Genomic DNA, 13129 nt, shown 5'->3' on the forward strand with positions numbered 1-13129 from the left:
TAGATCCCTCTAGGTTATTGCCTGTCTCAATTCAATCCCTGGGAGATATGTAGCTTTAAAATGACAGATACGCCTAGTGTGGAAGACGCAAATAGATGAAAAATAATAGTGTCTGGGCCTGGGCTAAAAGTGGGACACCTCCTGGAGACTGAAGTCGGCGCACACTTTAGAAATGATGATAACCAGATGAATGATGAAAGCAAGCAATATGAATAAGATGATTCATGAATCTCCTTTATGATCGTAAATCAAACATAAACTTTAATTTCAAAGTCCAAGTACTAACTTTCCAATAACCGCTTTTAATTTAGATATTGACATTCAGAATAAGTAAGAAAGTTCCGGACTTTCGATGTGAAAGAGTGGTCAGGCAGTACTACTCTCCAAGTATTTAATTGACCATTATCGTCAAATAATAATAATATTATCTACAAGCCTACTTGTACTTAAATTTTAATTATTCTGTAGCATTTGGAAATCTCCCAAACTGATTCAAGTGTCATGAATCATCATACAATCAGTACCCAGATAATATTCAGAAAAAAGTATGAGATGGTTTTAACACATACGAGCAATTCTGTGTAAAGTAGCAGATCATTAACGAATGGATTGATACGGAATGATCATGAAAATAGAATGAGAAATGCTGCAATCCCAGAATAAATTAAGCACACCTGATTGGTGATAGCATTAATAATTGATTTTAACACTGAAGTGATCACCTAGAGAAGGAAAACAGTTGTGGTCAATATAACAATATTTTTATTGACTTGATTAATGAACAACCTATGCCTCAGTAATTCCCTTTTCCATATCAGTATTTTTATTTATTCAAATAACGCTTTCTATCTATTTTTCAATCTACAATGATGTACACCTAGTTATGACAAATAATATTGGGAAGAAACAGTGGAACAAATTCATAAGCTTCATAATTTTTCCACGTTTTTTATAGAAATAACATCAATTCGATCTAAATTTTAATGGAACAAATTGATCAACACGAAAACTGGCGAAACGCTAGAAAGTTTGTACTGAGCAATTTCATGTAACAGAGTGATAAAGAGAGCGCATGCGCACCAACAGGTGACACAACACTGGTTTTGAAACAAGCGGTCGCGATCATCATAATCACAATCACAATAATCATAATCACATTTTAGGTTTGTAGGTGTAGGTCGTTGAAAAGGCGGCAGATGTGCAGCCACTGTATCTACTACAGTATATATCTATATAAGACACACTAAGCAGCCACTGTACTATTGTATATACATCTATATAAGACCAAGTTGCACCACCTTCATTGTTCTGACGGATGATAGAATTATGATCGCGGGAAACCTGCATGAGAAAGCGCAGCTCCAACAATTCAAAGTCTCCGTTTTCATTGTCAATAGTTTCTAATGCCATTGGCATATTTTCAGTTTCTTTAGAAAATAAACGGCAGTCCAGTGTTTTCCGTGTGAAAAACATCAATCACGAGCTGCACCCATCCAAACGTCAGTCACGAGATCTTCTCCTACTTCTCCACAAACGACAAACGAGAGTATTATTTTGTGTGTAGGAGACAATCAATGCGACAGCAATCACTTGACGGTCAATGACATTGATTAGAAACTAATTAAGAAAATTGTTTTAGTACAGTATCAGAATGAAGAACTTGTCTTTTGTCAGTTGGACAGGATGAAGAACTGAGTGATTTTCTTTGTCTTTGGACAGGATGAATTCTTGAGAGAAAATATTGGAAAAAACATGAATAACCAACTCTGATTAAAACTATAACACAACTTTGATACGAAAAATTCTCCTTTTCATATGAGAGCATACTAGAATATTGGTAAAATTGTAAAAATAGCTTTTTTCAAAAGTAAGATTGAAAATGTACAACGAATCACGGGATATAGATCTAGAGCAGATCTAAGGTGGATGACAACCTCAACATACCAATTTTTAAAGGAAAGAGAAAATCACCAATTTTATATAGAGAGAGAGAGAGTCAAATAGAACTTATCAAAGAGATTTATTCAAATATTGCAATGTTTCAGCTTGGTAATCGGATGCTTCTGACTTTTGATCAAGTACTCAGAGTGCACATTTTTCTACGACAAATATTAAAGTATGAAAATTCGACTGAGTCACTCGACTCAGACTTACTACTCATTCGACTGAGTAGTAAAACCGTTCCATAATGAAATAAAAACACACATATATTGTCAAATTCTACAGTTTTATTTGGTGTAGGCAGAGAGAATATAGGACTATGGTTTCGTGACCTAGTATGAATTGACAAGTTGAATGCATGATTCTATGTCCATGGATGCTTAAATTCACATAAACATGAATTTGATACATAATTAATTGGATACAATAGATTTACTAGTGAGTTAGAGAAGCGAGGAGTTGGGAGTTTCAATACTCGAGGTCACCGGAAAAAAATAGAGAGGCTTGAAGTAGTTCTATCGACCTACAAGTACACAAAGAGAATGCAAAATACTGCCAAATTACCAACCGTTCCATGGAACGATAATGCTTTTTTCTGAATAACAGAGAAAGTGTACGAAAATCGTTTGTAAAGCCTGTTGTGATCTGAAAAGAGTAGTTGAGGCGGTAAGAAAACGAAAGCAGCTCCTTGTAGTCAAGTATCGGATCCAACTCAATCATAAATTAATTGGAATCGAAAGTATTCAATGAGTAGGAAACCTATACACCAGAACATAATAGCTTGATAGCTTGAATCTCCAGTTATCGGTATTACAATAAATGGGGCGCATCTATAGTCTGAAAAATAGCGTTAAAACGTATCAACCAAGGAAGGCTGATGCTGAGAATGTGATAACATTATCCACGGCTAGCGTTATGATTTTGCAAAAATAATGAATATTCCCATATTTTTAAATTGTGGCAACAGAATCAAGCATTTGAATATGGAATTATATTATTGTCTTGGATAATGTACAATACAATATGAACAATTTAATTCAACAGTGACGTTTTCTTTTACCCAAGATTATTGATTATTATTTATAATTAATAATACCCAAGATTATAACTATGTCATATTATCAAAATTTGGGAGTAGAATAGTTTTGGGCCAAGCCTGTTCTTCAATCCCAATCATATTCATAATAATATGATCTATATTGTAGCCGCAAGTAAATAAATAAATAATTATAAAATATGTTGTAGTAAGAGTAAGGGCTTACTCTCCAAGAACATCTACCGTAATCTAATCTAATCTACCGTAATCTATAATCTAATTGCGAAAAGAAAATGTTTGATGGAAATTACAGTGTATTAGAAGATTTTTCCGGAGTTTAAAAATGTTGTTAGTTGTAATGGTAGCAACAGTATTGTTCATCCTATCATGACAATGAATGCTAGCAGATTCTTTGGAAATGCAGCTCTGTGCAAAACTTTATAGAATTATGAAATTGTCAGATGGAACAAACCAATCAGTTTGGTTTTAGCAGGCTACAGTTTGGGTAGCCTGCACTATACAGGCGCAGGTGTGTTTCACAGCTGTCTATCGACAGATGCAAGAGATGAACAAAGACAATAGAAGATCTATATGGTACAATGCTACATACGTAATAGTACGGATGAAACTGGCGAATTATTTCACAATAAAAATAAATAATATTAAAAAATAGAAATGAATTGAAAGTCGATTGTCGATGCTGTGACAATCCCGAAAGACTTCAGTTCTGACACTCACTCAAGATTATAAACTATTACCAACAATGACACAAAAATAACTGAAACTCACCTTCCTAAGATTATGATAAACTGTTTGTGAGCAACCATCCAATGGAAGAAGTGGTACTTTACAAAGATTCATTAATGTTTGACCTAGCATAAAATTGCAGAATCACTTCCTAGAAATTGCATTTATTCAATCCAGAAGCTGGAAAAATATTGAAGAGTCCAGGAAATTGCCTACCTCGAGAGATTTCAATCAGATGTTTGAAATGGAAGAGATGCATGAAATTGTATTAGTTATTTCTCATTTTTAGATGGTTATCGGATGGGATCCATTGTATTGTGCAAGGTTATTGACAAAATACCGGTATTCAACTCTGATGATAAAACCAGACAAGCAAAACGAAATTATTGCAAAATTACTCTGGATGCATAAAGCTCGGAAGTTTCAAGCCAATCGCTTCCTCTTTTCCTCCTCAAGGAAATTGCTACAATCAAGAAATATGGAAAAGTAGGCCTTATGGGTAACTATCCGCAGTATTTGAAAGTCTGAAGAGTAATAATATGAAATGACGTAGCTGGGAGTTTCAAGCCGCACTTGAATGAGTTCAGATCTATTAAGTCAGTGAGACCTTATAAGATAGACAATCTTCATAAAATCATCGATTTTCTAAGTACTATGTTAGATTGAAGTTTTTTTTAAATTGCCAGATTGACCTAGAAATGTGCAATGGCTTTATTGTCAGGCGATGATCTAATGATAAATCAGATGTTGAATTTACATACTTTAAATAAGGAAACTATAAAGAAAAAAACAGCAAATGGAAACACCGTATAGGAATATTCTTCAACTAAAATAATATGGAGTTTATTATAATACAAAAATTATGTCTTTATCATACAGGAATTTATTCTTAATTTTACTATGTACAGTACATTCTTTACGTTACAAAGCCTGAGATTTGAAAGAGAAAAACATCGTTGTACTTGATTTACAAATATTTATTCTATAAACTCCATCATCCAATATCAACAGCAAATGGAACACCGTATAGGAATATTCTTTAACTAAAATAATATGGAGTTGATTATAATACAAAAATTATGTCTTTATCATACAGGAATTTATCGAGTTATTTTTATAAAATATAAATTATAAAATTCATCATAGTGTAACAATAAAATACAGTTTAGCCCATCCAATTTGTCGACAATGATTTCGAAACGGCAGAACAGATGTAACAAAATAACACACGTGTTGTTCTAGATATTTTTGTTTCGGGGGTATTTTTAGTTTGATCGAAGTGAGGCACAACGCACCGATTACTTCCCTGGAGTCAATGCCTTCCTAATATTCGGTCGACACGCAACGCAAACGCACTGAAGAGTACGCACGAGCAAATAATACGCACCATTCGGCGTCTGCCCTGTCAGACAGAGCAAGTAGATGGAAGTGGACAGAGTGAGAGCGAATGATTGGGGTTTGTTGACTCCTTGCTCGTCATGTCTACTGCACTTATCAGACAGACCTGTACAGACATGAAACATGCGCTGCTCGAGGTTCAGTGACGCTGACGCATCCCTTGTACTGAGAAATTCCTGGTGACCTAATCCAACAGGCACTGAGAAACGTTCCGGAAACAGAAGCAAAACTAACAGGCACATACCTGAAATAACAAGTCATTCCACATGACCTGATACATATGTAAGTATACCGTATATATTAGTCGGTGACCGGCACAAAAGTTCCTAGCACCTATGAGTCTACCATGGACTTCTCCACCAAAATATTTTGACAATAGGGAGACTGATATCCGCAACCACAACGATATTGCTAATTCTGAAATCTAATTCCTACCAAGCGTATATGTGCCTTTATCTTGGAAACAGGACTTCTGGGCTGTTCCGTAGGAGTTAATGATTTCATAATGCTGAGTTGAAATCGAATAGACGATAATATAATTCAATATCTATGGCGTTAAAATAAATGAATAAGTGGATTTATTTATTTCTAAAATTCCTATATCGATGATACCAGTTATAACAACTTTTCTCAAACATGATACAGAGGCTGTTGAGACAAACTTTATTCAAGTCCTGATCATAAGAGTTTTGGACGAGCTCTCACCATATACTGCAAGAGTGAAGAAAATTAGCTTAGAATGGTAAGTAGGTTTAGCAAGGCTGCGTCTATTATTGTGGAGTGACAAAGGTCAATAAGCAATTCAATCGCACACAGTCACTCATTATCAACGAAATTGGAACACTGCTTAAATCATCTTCATCCACCATATCATCAAATGCAAAAAGGAAGACAATAGGAGTATTGTCTTACTATATTCATTAATAATTTTCATTTCGTTCTTATTTCACCACCTACATCACAAGGATGAGGGGCACGTCAAGGAAGTCACTACTTGTCAATCACACTCTTCACTGGAAATTCATTCAGTGAATAGAGTGGATTGTCTAAAAGGTATTTTCAGAGCTTGCTTAAATGGTTAAGGCTCTTATACTTTTCATATCATGTGGCAGGCAATTATAAAAGCGGAGACCCTGTATTTGTGGCTGTCTCTGTGTTTTCAGCAGTCTAATGTATGGGAGGTCGAAATAGTTTTTTCCTATTGTATTATGTTCATGTATAAATGGACAAACAGTATTATATATAATTATAAATGGAATTGAAAAAATTGACAATTCAGAGGAAGTTAATTAGAAATCTAGTGTCTTAAATTGTCAAATCTAACAATTTGAATCTCGTGTTTTCCAACAATACAAGAATTGTGAGTGGATCTACACTTATAACTAACTATAAACCATTCATTGTAGTACATTAAGGTACAGAGAAAAGTTTGCCTGTGGACTAATGCCTGTCTTCTCTTTAAAAAAATTCTGTCACTTTACGGAATAAATGAGTAATGAATATTTATACAGGAGCTTGATAATAACAAATACTGTTGTGGACAACGAAGAATTTATAAACATGGAATGGACAAGAGTGAAGGTAGAAAGAATATTTATGAGGAGTATTCTAGATAAGTATTTAAGACAAAATATTCTAGAGTAGTTTCAAAGGCGAGACTTAATTAGTTTACGTTAAACGGCACTTTGTTAGTCAGACTGACGATTGTATATATACTAATTTATAAGCACACAAGTTTCAGTTCATACGACTGAACCATGTACTGTACACAAGTACAGTACTTAGGACTTATACAAAGCCTCCACACCAGGCTCTGGTCTTGACTCAAATCTTGCTCATTAAAAGATCGGTTTTCTCCGGCAGTGCATTAAAACATCAAGAAACGACCAGGCTTAACAACCATTCACACGATATCGATGTGGGTCCATGTTCGACCCACTTTTAGATGATCTCAAGAGCACATGATCACAGGAGAATATCTTCCAAGAGGATAATGCATGATCGTCTACACGTCTACACACTCCAGAGCTTTCTGCTCTCATGATAATAATTATTTTTAATCACTTCAAATTCTAGAACAGATCAGCAGATCTTCGTTTTCTCAGGATGCTGGTCGCACATGGCATGTAATGTTAAAGTTGAGAACCAATAAAAGAAGCAAATAATGTTGTTCTGTGGGTGGTGAAGGAAATCTTCTAAGCATGAAAACAATAATAAGTTGTGTATTGATCACATGCTAGATTGGCTTTAAATGGGTTTGGAACATACAAAACTATCTGGCTAGAGAGAAATTAGATAAGAAAAGCAAATGATCGAGAGAAAGATACAGTTACGTAATAAGGTGTAGAGTTTCAGAATGTATATTTGAATAAAATGTGCGATAAGTTACTGACAACAAAAATAATCTTGTTTCTCATACTGTTATAGTTAAATATTTTAATTTTGATATTAGATTCAAGTAGAAGGGGTACTCTTAACTTGCATATAACTAAGATAGATATGAAAGGATGCTGAAGGAATTTTCAAAACGGAATACAATGATCATTCAAAGTTGCATTGAGCAGTATCCAGAGTTGCAGCATCACATTTGTGCAATAGCGCTTTACAATAAAATTACAGAATTATTATAAATTACAATATGATTTCACAAGTCTCAAATGATTCACTGTGGAACGATAACAATATACTTCTCACTGGGCTACTAAAATTGAATGCCCGTAAAATTTAATACGAACAATCATTTGGAACACAGCTTCTAGTTTAGCTAGTCATCACTGAAGTGTGATGATCATTCATAGTGAGGACGTAACGAGGCCGACTAAGCGCAAAGCTCATTCACGGTTCGAAGCTACGAAACATTTTCTGTTCAATCTAACAGGAAGAATATTGGATGGTTAACTAAGATAAGAGCTCAACATCAGCATTCAACACCTGAAATACCAAATTCACATAATGGTATTTCAATTTGCACACTTTGAAACATATCGTGAATTTAGAAATGAACAAAGAGTCTCAAAGGTAGTAGAGTAATTCAAAATCCCAGTGGTCGATAAAATTGACTTCAGAAGTTACCTACTCATTTGAATATGTACTAAGATTTTGATAAATCAACAATTACTGAGTTCCACTTGAAGAGAATCACAACTCATAATATTATTATGGGACTATTTTACACCGTACAGCTTCATGAAGATGCGAGATTCTTTATTTTTTATTGATTGATACAATAAGTACATCATCAAAATGATCGGGAGAGAAAAAATAAGGTTGAGCTATTGAAACAGTAACCTTGTGCTATTCCTCTCCCAAATTTAGATAAGATTACACTTAGTCCGAAATAGGTTAAGTCTTGTAGTTGTGTACAATTCTCAAAATTTTCAGTCCTTAATTATTTTCACAACGTAGATTTTTAAATTGAGATCTTGCAATGAAATAATTAGTGGAAATAATTGGGCATGAAGCCCTAGTCCAATGAATGGAATAAAAATCTCACTTCTAAAATAATAGCTAGCATTCAACAATTTTTAGTTTTTAGATGATAATTCAAACTAATTTTTTTCAGATTGATATCTACAAATTTGACTCCTAGTGTCGAGTGAGATTGGACTCTATTGATTAACGGTTTCAGTCGTACTAAATACATACATAAACATTCGCACTATATCCTAATTCTATTTTATAAATAAATATAAGTAGCCCTGAATTCATAAAAAAATACTATAGGCTATTTGTTTATTTGTTTACATCGATCACGATCTGAATAGTGTGACGCATGAAATTGGAACATTTCAAAATCAATATGTTTATGAATTGATGATTAACTGATACTGGATGAAGCAGAGCAGAAGTTGATAAAAACGAAAATGCAGTGACCCAAAAAGGTGGCTCTCACTCGAGTGCAGAATGAGGACACAGGACAGCCATTAGCTACCATTCAACGTTCAACGATCAACGTCAACGAGCACTAAAACAAATGCCATTATTTATGTGCCGTTAGTCCAAGACGCAGAGCAGAGCACGACTCGTTGACGGTTAAAAGCCGCTACACTAAACTATAGTCATAGACCAACCTGTATGTAAAATAGCCTCACATCTAAAAGTGTCATTAACTACAGTTACACAACTTCTAAAGCTCGCTTTGTTCTAAGTAACGCTACTTAAGCTCTTCAATATGTTTTTTCAAAGCATGCATGCTTAAAATTGATGAGACACGGTACAAAACGTCTCAATCATTCATGAAAATCACGAGAAGAAACAAATGAAAAGAGACATTAAACATTAGGAGTCTTCAGGAAAATATTCAAAATGACTAGGTCAGTAATGTTTGAACTAGATAAGATGAATACTACAAAAATAAAGTTGTCCTCTGAATATAATTAATCTTTAAAATGTAGGACTAATTGCTAATAGCAATCTTATTGAAAAGTTTTAACGAGATTGATAGCTTTCAGAAAGCAATGTATACCAATATATGGAAATAGCAATAGGTGTTGAGACAAGTTTTTATTTTTCAAATTATTTCAATTTTCCAAGTTATTAAATATTGTTTTCAAAAAAATGGAATCAAATATATTTGATTGCATTTTTAATATGCAATCAAATATTGATTGCATATTAATAATGCAAACAATATTTAGATTGATTAAAATATTAAATAAGTTTTAAATATTTAAAATGTTTAAATATCAATGTTAGGCTATTGAATAAATATTTAAAAGTTTTTAAATATTGTTTTCAAAAAATGGAATTGCTAGCAATTCAAAATAAAGAAATATTTTCCAGAGATTTAGCTTTGATGAAAATGTAGCACGAAAATGAAGAGATGAAATGATTTCGCAAGATTGATTCCGATAATTTGTTTTACAAGATCAACAACACATCTTAAAATATCTTCATCCTAGTAGAAGGCAGATGCGTACACGTCATGATATAGAATGCCAATAAACTTTTCAACTAGCCTAAATAATTGGCCACGCACGCCAATCCAGCCAAAACCACTTCAACTGTAATAGTCGACGATGAATCAAATGGAAGAAACACAAACGCAATTAGGATGGTTTTCCAACTGACACTCAAAAGCACAATTTCGAACTTCAACAAAATAATTATAACCGTAATGTATATCTATATCAATCAAATCGAGGGATTGAGAGAAACTCAATATTTATGTTAACAGAAGATTGATACAGCCAATTTATTATTATAGCCCTCAGGCTGTGATTTTCTGACAAAAATATTATTTTTTTAACAGTTATTGTGACTGTTCATATGAAGAGTGTATTCTGCAGTGATGCTAGTCACTATTTAGCAGTTTTGAAACTCTCGGGACCGTATTTACTAGTGATTCTCGAAAAAGTTCTTAACCAAGCACGCTTGGTTGTCTTAAAAACACACAAAATATTATATCAAAAATATAACCCTCAATATCATATAGAAACATATTTTCGTAGCAAATTTATTGAACATTTTTTAATAAATTCATTAAATGATATTGCCGCCTACGTGAATACGTGGTTACAGTTGGCCTGTAAGTTATTTGAAAGCAGAATCAAATCATTCATAAGGCACCTTGAGATTCGACTAGTCGACACACCTGCGGCTAACCTCAAGGCTTCACACGCCTTACAAAAAAGAGTAGCAAAAACTTGTTCAAGGGCTTGGTTACATTTTTGCAAGCGATTGAGAAGTAGTAATTACGATGGAAAGCAAGGAAGAAAAAAAGGATGATTGTTAAACTGTACTTCAAAATAGAAAACAATAGTAAAATGATCTGTCATAATAGAATAACTACATAATATAACACTCTGGTTGTCTTGTACATTATGAGAAAAACAATAGTCATCACAAAATTCTATACTTCAGTATGATCAGGGGTGTTCACAGGAGGGGGGAAGCACCCCTTTTCTGTGGAGAGACGCAGCCTGGGTCCTTGAAAGTATTGCGGGAGGGAACGTGTTCAAACCAATTTAAAAAAGGTCAGCTGCAGTGTTTACATTTTAAAATAGCGACTGACGACCTATTTTTCCGAGGATAAAGGAAGAATTATTTGGGGGAGGCTTGTATGAAATTTGGGAAATTTAGTAGAGGGGGCGCGTCCTTGCCTTGGAGGGGGGAGAGTGTTCACCCCTGGCATGAGAATATACCACAAATTATTAGTCAATACCATCAGTAAACATAAATATTTCGAGAATTTAATTATCGTAATAGGTATTTGATTAAACAAAGTTTAATAGCAGTAATGTAATGTAGAGGTTCGGTCACTGTACATGAAATCGAATACAATATTGTGGTTGATACGAGAATATAATCCTGATAGAGTATTCAAGTAAATGTATTTATCTTTGCAAGATAAATATTAATTGTCCAATTATATTAAAATATATTATACATGCAAGATAAATATTAATTGTCCAATTATATTAAAATATATTAACAATATCCCCAGTTTTGAAGTGATCGAGAAACTTCATGTTTTCATAATATTGACTTTGTACAAGACTGGAACTGTACAAAAATAGTAGAATTTTTTGTGAGCACAAAAGAACGTATTCTTTGCGCTGGGAGAAAGTGTTGTTACGATGAACTATACGGATGTAAGAAGACAATAATATCAACTACCGTACAAGGCGGAATCAAACATTTGCTTAACCTTGTTCTACAATTTCTCGCCAAAGAAAAACTGCGAGCATTCGGCACGACTTCAAAGTTCAATCAATAGTTATATGAATATTGAATTCATTCCAATAAATGGAATTGAATTTTATTACTGTATAATAATTGACTCTCCCCTCCTATCAATCACTACACTTCAAATATGATTATGAGTATAAAAGGTTTATTCATTCCATAATCTGAACAGTGCCAGATTAAAAACAGAACATAATTATTTAGTGCCATACATAAAAAACGAATGGTTTTTGTGATAGTATGCACGTCTACCATATGAAATGAAAAGCTCTCTACTACTTCACAGAAATAGAATCATAGATCATCAGAACCCAACTTTCAGATCACGGAGGAACAGGATAGCTCTAGCTAACAAATAGCTGGTACTGAATCAATGACATAGTTTTCACTTTCTCTGCTCTAGCCAACTGCTAGCATGTAGTACACATCCTTCGGACCAAAAGTAAATAATCGAGTTGCGAAATTGCTAGCAAACAGATGAGAGTCACGAAGATAAACATAGGAAATGCGACGGATATTGCCATATGAGGTTGGAATATTGCGAAACAAATCGCTGCATGTTCTATAGAGATGTCGAACAACTTTTACTTGGACCACTCACTTGAAAGGATGTTATCGTCAAGTCTAATTAGAATCTTAATCCGGATCATCAATATTTTGAGTTGCATGGCTTATGCACACCAATGAGCCTTGTGAACACCAATGCAATTCGCATGAGGACAACGTCGACGGTTTCAACCACTCAACCATGGATTGTAAATTCTTCTTATTCCGTCATCATGCGAATCATAATTGTGTGCACAATGCATGGATGAGGTTTTCATTTGTCATTCAATTCATTTTGAACAATTTCTGAAATTGTTTGCAAATACTAGTCCCAAGTAGTCGCTTTCCTTTTTATACCATGATTAGAGTTTTGATAGTTATTCAAGTTAAAAGTTATTTAAAGCGAATAAAAAGTTATTAAAACTATCTAAGGCTCCTAAGCTCGGTTTAAACGGAGAAATGTCAGCTGTTCGTTTAAACCCCTTATGAAACACATTATGATGAATGCAGCCATATCTACAAGTAAACGTGGTTTAGCGTTGAACATAGAGTTAGCATATGACCCTAACTAAGCTAAAAAGTTAGCTTAGCCAAGATTATGAAATGATATATAGCCAAGCTATCAAATGAACCATAGTTATTTATTTATTTTGAATATTTTTTATGCATTTAGTTTTGGTTATATTATGCATTATATTTTTTCCAAGTTGAGCTGAAAAACAGCATGACATTCACGTTTACTTTCAGTATAAGACAGAAGTGCAGAGCCAAGCA

General features: G+C 33.8%; 1 protein-coding gene across 2 annotated transcripts in view; it reads right to left on the reverse strand.

Moving 5' to 3' along the window:
• Positions 1-13129, reverse strand: part of LOC111047706 (protein pellino) — a 63376-nt gene that overhangs the window by 22910 nt on the left and 27337 nt on the right. The window lies entirely within an intron of this gene.

The sequence above is a fragment of the Nilaparvata lugens genome, chromosome 4 (assembly GCF_014356525.2).
Source record: "Nilaparvata lugens isolate BPH chromosome 4, ASM1435652v1, whole genome shotgun sequence".
NCBI classification, from domain to species: Eukaryota; Metazoa; Arthropoda; class Insecta; order Hemiptera; family Delphacidae; genus Nilaparvata; species Nilaparvata lugens.